Genomic DNA, 9754 nt, shown 5'->3' with positions numbered 1-9754 from the left:
CAGCTGAGCAGGGTGCCGGGGCCTGGAGCCAAGGCCGAGGGCATCTGGGCATCTCACACATGTCCCGAGCTCAGTTCAAAGGGTGTCCCAAAATTAACCTTGACCAAGAAAGAAGCAGGATTAGAGGACTCTTCTGAGCAGCGTTGCTTGCCCTCCTTGCCCCCGGGGCCCCTGCTGTGGGGGCCTTGGTAGAACTGGGTGGGGGTGGAGAGGGAGGGCGCTCGATAAGGGCGCATCCAGAAGGCGGAACAAATCAAGAGCTTATTGCTGCCGTCCAGGGAGGAGCTGATACACAGTCTGAGGCCTGAAGTGGGATAGTGGGGAGAAGCATTCATTCATTCACTCACTCACTCATTCACCAAAGACTGAATAACCACAACTGAAATCAACTTTTAAAACAAACACACTCATGTATACATAATTAAGTGTAGTTTGAAATTACATATATGTATTTTTAAAAGACTAGAAGCAAATTCATCCAATGTTCATGGTCATGAGCAAGTGTTCCTAATTAGGGGGATTCTGGGCACCTGTTTGGGTGTTAAGACACTTGGTTTCTAGGCCCAGCTGTTCCTGTGCCTGGCTATATGACTACAAAGTCCGCCCCCCCTCACCTGCGAAATGAGAGTGGAACCAGAAGAATATTCGGGACCAGGGGGTTGTGGCAGTTTCAGTGGCCTGGCTGAGGCTGATGATCTGCTTTGCTTTGGGAGCTGTGGCCACCCCCAACCCAGAGGGCTCCACAGATGGGGGGGTGGCGGGTGGGGAGAGGCCACCCGCAGCCTGACCAGCTGTCTAGCTCTGATCTCAAATTAGAATCATGCCTCTCATCTCTTTACACCTGTTAAGAATCAAAATAGTGTAGTCTGGGGACCACGAACAGAGGTGGGGAGGGCTACGGCCAGAGTTGTGGAGGCTGCCTCGGGTAGTGAGGGAGCTGGTGAGGAGGGGAGGTAACACGTATTGATTACATGTCCCCTCTTTTACCAGACACTGTGTGAGGAGGGGGTGAGGCGCAGAGAGGGGCAGAACCACATCCAGTGCAGAGCTGGGAAGTGGGGCTCAAGGATTGTAACCTGCTGTCTTGTGAGTTAAAAGGAGCCAGAACCCTAGGCTGCTCTACCAAGGACTGAGGGGGGTTTCCAGCAGCTATAGACCCTGCTCTTGCTCCCACTGCCGGAATTTTGTATGTGGCGGCAGGGAGATTTGTTTGTTTGTTTGTTTGTTTGTTCTCTCACCCAAGGATATGCTTATTGATTTTGGAGAGAGAGGAAAGGAGAGAGAGAGAAAAAAGCATCTATGTGAGAGAGAAACATCGGTTGGTTGCCTCCTGTATTTGACACACCTGGGGTTTGAACCCTCAACCTAGATGTGTGCCCTAACTGGAACTGAACCTACAACCTTTTGGTGCACAGGACGACAATCCCAACAACTTAGCTACCTGGCCAAGGCAGTGGTGGCAGGGGTCGAAACCCATTTCTGATTCTATTCGTTGGAAGCCCATTTCTCTTCCCTAGAAACCCCCCCTAGCACAATTGCTTCTCCCCTTTTGTTCTCGTGCCTCTGAGTCACCCTGACTTCCTAGCACCTTCCGTCATCTTTCTGTGGAGGCTGGTGCTGCCCTTCTCATGGGAAGCAGCCTCTTGAACAGGAGAAAATGTAGGGTCCCTCATACTGAGCTGCTCCAGGCACCTGCTTCTTCTGTTCACAACTTCCCTATTTGGCGACTAACTGTCCTTTTCCTAGCCTGCTCCCTCCCCCACCCCCACCCCACCCCTGCCCTTACACACACATACCACCTTCCTTCTTCCTGTTCTTTACATTTTAAATTAGGAGGGCAGGGGAACCTATGTTCATTCTCTAACCTGGCCTCAGAGTTGTAGGCAGGCATTCAAGACAAAAAGTAATTTCTTGCCAAATGCTATTGCTTTTCTGTTTTGGCTACTGGATTATAATATTTTTCTGATGTTTATAACATAAAACAAAAATATATAGAAAACTATTGTGGGGTAATTGGCCCCTCTTGGTCTGGCCTGAACACCTAAATACCGTCATAAATAACATTTCTGATGGAGGAGAGAAATGCCTTTGAGCACACCTTGGAATACTGCCTGGTTGGAAGGGGAGGACTGCTTGTAATTCTTAATTAAAATCAAATCTACTGCATCTGGGGTAGGACTCTTAACCTTGCTTATGTGGTAATAGTCTGTACCTCACAGGACTGTCCCAAGGACCAAGTGAGGTAAGGTATGGGACTGTGCCAGCACATGATAGGTGTTCAGTGAATACCCACACTGCCTCCCACTCCATCCTGTCCTGGGGGGTTGTGTCTCACCCTCTGAACACCCGTTTCATCATCTGTGAGCTGGGCTTATAGTCTTGGAGTTGCTCTGACTACAGTGGGTCCTTTGTATCTGTGGGATTCGTTTCAGTGGATTCAACTAACCTCAGACTGGAAATATTTGGGGAAAGAAAAAGTTACATGGTTGCTGGTATGTACTATGTAGTTAGGCCTAGGATGGTTGCATCTGTACTAAACATGTACAGAATTTATTTTCTTGTCATTATTACCTAAGCAATACAGTATAACAACTATTTACATACTATTTACATCTCATTAGGTATTATAAGTAATCTAGGGATGATTTAAAGTATATGGAGGGTATGCATAGGTTATATGCAAATACTACACCATTTTATGTAAGGGACTTGAGCATGCAAGGATTTTGGTATCTGTGGGGGTCCTGGAATGAGGCCCCCCAGCAGACACAGAGGGATGGGTGTACTTCATAGGTTGACTGTGAGGTACCAAGTGGAGAGTGTGAAAGTGCCTGCCTTCTATGCTGAAGGTTCAGAGCACAGTTAAGGATTGTTATATGCAAGCCCCATTGCACAGCTTAACTGACTTGTTTTTGAAGAGATAAAGCTCCAGCTTTGGCTGGGTGGCTCAGTTGGTCAGAGCATCGTCCTGACATGCCAGGGTTGTGGGTTTGATCCCAGTTGGGCCCTGTACAGAAGACAACCAATGGGTGAGTGAGTGGATGGAGCCGCAAATTGATGTTTTTCTCTCCCTCCCTAAAGTTAATACAAATTTTTAAAAATTAGGAAAAGAAAAGAGATAGAGCTCTAGTTCCCGAACACATAAATCCTCATTGGGACAGGCCACCCCAAGCTCATGGAGCCAGGCGCTGCCTGACCACACAGCTGCAGAGGCCAGAGCTGTACTGAAGAGCAGTCCTGCCCTCGCTCCTTGCCCTGGCCCCAGCCCCCCAGCACTCCGGTCTCAAGCACCACCTGGCAGGAGGTGTGTGCTGTGACAGTGGCCTGAAGGTGACTCCCAAGATGCGCTGACATCTTACTTCGCAGTTGGCCTAAGGCTCCTTGTCCCCTGTGTCCCTCTGTCTCCTCGAGGGGGTGGGGGTTGGGTGGGAGGTTATGGAGGGCCCTGTCCCGGCCCACCAAGCTGCCGACGACTCCCCCAGGCAGAGGTTTCCCCGAGGCACAGCCACCGCCTGCTGGCCTTGGGTGGGCGTGGGCCCAGGCCGCCCCTCTGTTACTGCACAATCTCCCAGAGAGTGCTGCCACGGCCTTCAGGACTTTGTGCTTTAATAATTAAACATTTATTGTAATGAGGATTAAAAAGGAATATTGCTAGCTCAAAAGAGGCCTGACCTGACCAAGAATTGAAGGATCTGGAGGCAGGAGAGGCTGAATAATCTATTTATTGTATGGGCTCTGTGTTCTTCAGCAAAGTACCTATTTTTTATAAAGTGAGATGATTACAAGTTGACTTAGTGACCAAAAGCCAAATAAAAAGTAGTGCAGGTGATGTGCAGGCATGGTAAAAATTGTGATGGGAAGTAGAATGACAGAAGTTTGGGAAACGACGTTTTCCCATTTAGTGCTCACAGCAGTCCCGAGAGTAGGTGTTATTGTCTTCTTTCATGGAGGCAGAAACAGGCGCAGAGAGGAGTGAGCTGCCCAGGGTCACTCAGTGAGGGAGTGAAGGAACCACTCACTGGCCACCCAACCTTCAGTGGGGGCGGGGCCTGGACAGAGGACTCCTCCCAGAACCACTGAGCCGAGGGCCCTGGAGCCCTGGATTGACAGTTCAGAGCTCCCCTCTCCGTTTGTGAGCCGTTCAGGCACGGGCTTGTTTTTGGACCAGAAACAGTTGAATCAGGTTGGCTGACCTCAAGCCTTGGCGGGTTGATAGCAAGACTGATTGGGGGATTAGGGAGAGGGATGGTGAAATGGAGAACCTGGCGGACAAAAGCAGACAGTGGCCTGCCGGGCTGGCAACCACAGGGGCCCAGACCTGTGGAAGGAACTAAATAACTCACCCCCACCCCTGCCACCAGGTTCTTTGAACCATTTGGTCTAGCCTAGAATTGTCCTTTAGCAGGCCTCTAACACCCAATCTGAGAGTAGGTGAGGAGGATTTGAGTCAAAGGAAAGGTGGCAAACACAAGGTCCATGGACCCAATCTGGCCCTCCACCAGCACCTAGTTTCTACCCGGCGGCAGAGCTGAGCTCCTTGCCCCTAGTTAAGGAGTAGTTACATTTATACAGCCCTAAAATTACATTCGGCCCTTTGAAGGCAACCTCGAGGCTGATGTGGCCCCCAGAGAAAATGAGTTTGACGCCCCTGAATCAAAGGAAAATCATACATGCCTCAAATGCATCCACAAGCACCCAGCAGACACACAGACACAGGCAACAGCCGTGGTTTCCCGCCCCTCACACCACACACCTTGAGGTCAGGGGACCTTCCTGCATGAATGGCCATCTCAGATCTTTTGCCCTGGTGCCCCTTAAAAAACCCCTAGGGTGTACGAAAACCTTTGGGATGGCTTTTTGCTGACCCATCCCTCTGCCTGTGTTCTGTTGTCACTATAAACTGAACGTTGATAGATTCGGCTCATCCCTGCGGTTGCCAGAGATGTCAATGCTGGTTGAAATAAAACGCACAAGCAAGTAATGAGTGCATGAGATGATCTAGCCCCTGGAGAGGTGTGGGTTTGTTAGATGAAAAGGAAAGGGTCAGGGGAGCAAGGATGGATGAGGTGGCCTTGGCCTCAGCCTCGAAGCACTTGGGGCTCCCTGAGGGGCAGGAGAGGGAGCTTGCTTGAGGTAGCTTAAATGACCGATCAGCAGAAGATTTCAGTGAGACCTGAAGACTGACCACAGAATGGTGGGCACAATGATGTGTGGGGCTGTTCCTGAAGGCTGCAGCCCACCTTTGGGTGGAGGGCAGGCAACAGGGAAGGTTTGCTTTTCCCAGGGCTCCTGTGCCAGCGGAGGAAAATTTTGTCTCACCTGTGTGGTGTGACGCTTCATGCACAAGTTACAAAACACATTACCCGGAGAGCCAGGTGGGGATCAGTGAGCCCCAGTAGACACACGAGGAGACTGAAGCTTAGGGAAGCGATTAGTGACTCAGTCCAGCAGACTGAGGAACATAAGGATAGCACCTAGACCCTGGGTGTGTGGGGGGCGGGGAGGGCAGAGGCGGTGCCTCCCAGGCCCGCAGGAAAGGAACAAATAGGGAAGTGGGAGGTATGGTCTCTGCCCCAGAAGCAGCTGCAGGAGAAGAGAGCTGGGATGGCTCACACAAGTGGGTCAGGGAAGGGGGGTGGGCTGTGCGTGCCAGAGGAAGGAGGCACACTTGTTGGTGGGACGGGGTGGGGGTGGGGCAGCGGCGTACAAATGGTGGTTACAGTTGGTCAAAGATAAAGATTTCTGGTCCCAGTAAGACAAACCTCAAAAAACTTTAATTCCAGAACTGGCTTTCTGTTTCAGAGATTACTCAACTCTCTCTACTTTTTTACCTTAAAAAGCGATAAAACTTTTACAAAGTTAATTCTATTCTTTTTACTACCTTGAAGCTAAGACAGGAAGAGGACAGCAGCTACCACTCCTCCAGTCTCATGCTGTGGGGACACTGCTGAGAGCCACCCGCTGGGCTCACTGAATCTCTCAGTTGCCTCTGGAGGCTTCTGCAGTCATCTCCATGTTATCATTGGGGAAACTGAGGCACCAATGGCCAGACACCTAGCTCAAAGCCACTCAGCAAACAAATGAAGAGCAGAGACTGACTTAACCCAGACAGTCTCTACAGGGGCAGTCTTTGCAGCCCAGGGCTGGTTGCTTCAGTCATTGTGGCCCCTGCATGCTGGGCACCCACCACACACCCAGCCCTTTGGCTCCACTGTTGCTCTTTTCTACAAGATCTACAGAAAAACACAGAGGAAAATGAAAACACTCTGTAATCCCACAACCCGGAGCTAACCACTATTGACATGTTGGGGAACATCCCTCCAGACATGTGTGCACCTGTGAAATTGCCACCACAATCAAGATAATGAAGACATCTGTCACCCCAAAAAGTTTCTTTGAGTCCTGTTCATATCACACCTTCCTCCGCTCCCCTCCCCTCCCAGTGCTGACATCCTGGAACCCAGGGGCTTTAGGCCACCATCACGGCCTGGGTAGCAGGCTCCTGGCCAGGGGGTTTGCCTGAGCATAGGCCCTCAGCACGGCACCAAGGAGTGTGAACCCTACCACATTCTGCAGGCCAAAGGCTGCATTTGACTTTGTCGACTTCCTCCAGCAGCGCGGCCTGCTCTCCAGCACTTGCTGCCCCCCGCCCCTGTGCTCCTAGCTCTCTTCCTCTACCCAGCCCTCCCTCATGCAGACCTGTCTCCTTGGATCTTAATCTTTCACCTCCCTGAAGTCATCCCTCCTTCTCTGGTCCTGTAGCATCATCCGAGAAGGTTGCTGGGGTTCCCAGGTACAGATGTCACAGGTGTGTTTTTAGCTATTGTTGCCCCTCCAGGTGGAGCAGGAGCTGGGGTGGAGTGTGCAGGCTGTGATGGGGGTGCACAGGCTTCCTGTGAAGCAACCACACTTGCTTTTTGCTGCTTTTGACAGACAACCTTCTGAGTCTTGTTACTCGCATACTTTGCTGGCAGGATTTTGTTAATCTCTCTATGACTCAGGGCCATATTTGCTACCTCATTTGCTAATGTAAGGTGGCAGATGGAGTGGGCAGTGTAGGTGGAGGGGAGACCAACTGTAGCAGTTTTACTGGAACTTTCTTTCTTGCACAGACCACACTTGTCCTCCAGCTTCAGGAGGGGGTTGGTGATTGTGTTTCTGCCTGGCCTATTGGCAGTCTAACATGCCAGCAATTTATTCGTAGATCGAGGGCTGAAGCAGCCTTCTCTCCAGTGGCTTTCTCATCTGCCTTCAAAACAGCATCACAGACGCCTGTACTTGTGCTTGCTTTACAGTTGTCAGAAGCCTTGCACACACATTTTCTCTTTTGATTTTCACAATAACCTTGTGAGAAAAGCCTGGCGAGTACTCCTTCCCATTCTAGATCCTTGCTGCAGAGCAGTCTCAAAAATCAACTCCAGGTCCATTCATTATGAGACAGGCAGATATAAATCCTTAAGAAGGGAGTATAGGAGTTTATCTGTGGGACCTTGGGGTACAAAGAACTTCTCAAAAGCACTGAGTGTTAAGAAAAGGATGACTAAATCACACTACATTAAAACAAAAAGCTGAGCCCTGGTTTGTGTGGCTCAGTGGATTGAGTGCCAGCCTGTGAACCAAAGGGTCACAGGTTCGATTCCCAGTTGGGACACATGCCTGGGTTGTGGGCCGGGTCCCCAGTGAGGGGCACATGAGAGGCAACCACACATTGATGTTTCTCTTCTTGTCTTTCTCCCTCCCTTCACCTAAATAAATAAATAAATAAATAAAATCTTAAAAAAATTAAATGAAATGAAAAGCTGATAATGTAGGTAAAGGAATTGTAGCACGTGTCTCTCTGGCGGGGGATGTCGGTAGTGGAGGCTGTGCATGTGTGGGGACTGGGAGTGTGTGGGAACTCCCTCCACTTTCTGCGCTGTACTTTTGCTGTGAACCTGAAACTGCCCTCACAAACAAGGTCTATTTAAGAGGAAAAAAAATAATGGAATCCTTCTGTTTCTCAAAGGAAGCTATAAATAAAGCAAAAAGATACAACTAGGAGAACAGGAGAAGATGCCTATAACACATAACCAGTGCAAGATTAGAGTCCAGAATACAAAGACCTTCTAGAAATAAAGAAGAAAGAAGAGAAGGACGATGAAACTCTCTTGCAAAAGAGAAAACATACATTGTCAGTAAACATGAAAAGATGCTTAACTACCTTAGGAATCAGGAAAATGCAAACCGAAGACACTAGGAAATACCATTTTACACACACGTGGTTGGCAGAGGGGACAGCGGTTCGGGCTCTCTGACCCAGGCTAGACTTGCATTTGCCTTGTGGACCCGGTAGCAGCTCCTGGTGGGGCGCTCTACACAGGAGGTTCAAGGCAGCACCCTTTGCAATGAGACATGTAAGCAAGCCATCTAGTTGCACAAAGTAAAATGGATAAATGGTGGTGTTTCATATGATGGAACGTGGCAGAAAATGGTAAACCTCAGCTTCATTTGTTAACAAGTACGGAATGATGTATTCAGTTCCTGGAGCTGCCAGAACAAAGTACCCCAGGCTGGGTGACTTAAACAACAGAAATATATGCTCTCACAGTTCTGGAGGCTAGAAGTCCAAGATCAAGGTGTTGGCAAGGCCACGCTCCCTCTGAAGGCTCTAGGGAAGGATCTTTTCCAGGCCTGTTAGATTCTGGTAGCTTCTTGGCAGCGTTACAATGGTGTTCACATGCCATTCTCCTTGTGTGCGTGTCTCTGTGTCCAAACTTCCCCCTTTGTATAAGGACACCCGTCATATTGGTTTAGGGCCCATCTCATCTTAACCCGATTAGCTCTGTGAAGACCCTGTCTCCACAAAGGCCACATCCTGAAGCACTGGGGGTTAGGACATACAGGGCAATCTTTGTTGAAGAGGCCACAGTTCAATCCATAATGAATTTTAAAAGTGGCAGAATACATATAATGAGATGCCATTTGTATAAGATTTAGGGATACCTAAGTACTTAACAGTTTAATGAAAAGAAAGAGAATGATAAATGTTAAATTGGAATAGTGGTTTCTCTTGGGTAGAGGGAAAAGGGATGTGATAGTTTTAAGGGTAGAGAGAAAAGGGATGTGGTCATCTTAAGTTGACTGGAAGTTGCATAGGTTTTAACATTCTTTATAACATATAACATATAATAAATGCTATTTGTATTTAAGATGTATTTGTCCTGTATTTTCTCCAGGGCCTTGCACTCAGCAGGTGCTCAGAAAAGGTAGGATCCCTTCCCTGCCCCTCCCCCACTACATTTCTTGCGTAGGGCAAGTCTGGGTCTTCTCTGCCTCTCTTCCGTCAGGTGCCAACCCCCACCCACATGCCTGCCATGGAGGGGTGGCCCGGGCTGCAAATCTAAGACATGGCTTTCTGATTTTCTGATTTACTGTAGGAGAAGGATCTGAGGCGCTGTCTTGCAGGGTTTTACTGGCACCTCCTGGGTGCCAGGATGTGACCATGAGGTCCTTGTCACTCAGACTGTCAAAAGATGGCCCCAATTGACCCTGCAGCTGTTCTGGAACCTGGCACTTAGTCCAGTGAGCTGGGGAACTTACACTCTGCTGTGACCCCTCCCTGGGGTGATAGACCAAGCTCAGTTTTAGCTCAATCCATCCATCAAGAGAAAGAAATATTATTCTTCCTACGTGCCTCATTTCCCTGCTTTATGAGATGACAGGGTTGAACAAGGCCATCACCCAGTCCTGTCCAGCAACAGAGACTCTGGGCTTC

This window comes from Phyllostomus discolor, chromosome 2, assembly GCF_004126475.2.
Source record: "Phyllostomus discolor isolate MPI-MPIP mPhyDis1 chromosome 2, mPhyDis1.pri.v3, whole genome shotgun sequence".
NCBI lineage: Eukaryota > Metazoa > Chordata > Mammalia > Chiroptera > Phyllostomidae > Phyllostomus > Phyllostomus discolor.
Note: the sequence above shows the minus strand (reverse complement) of the source record.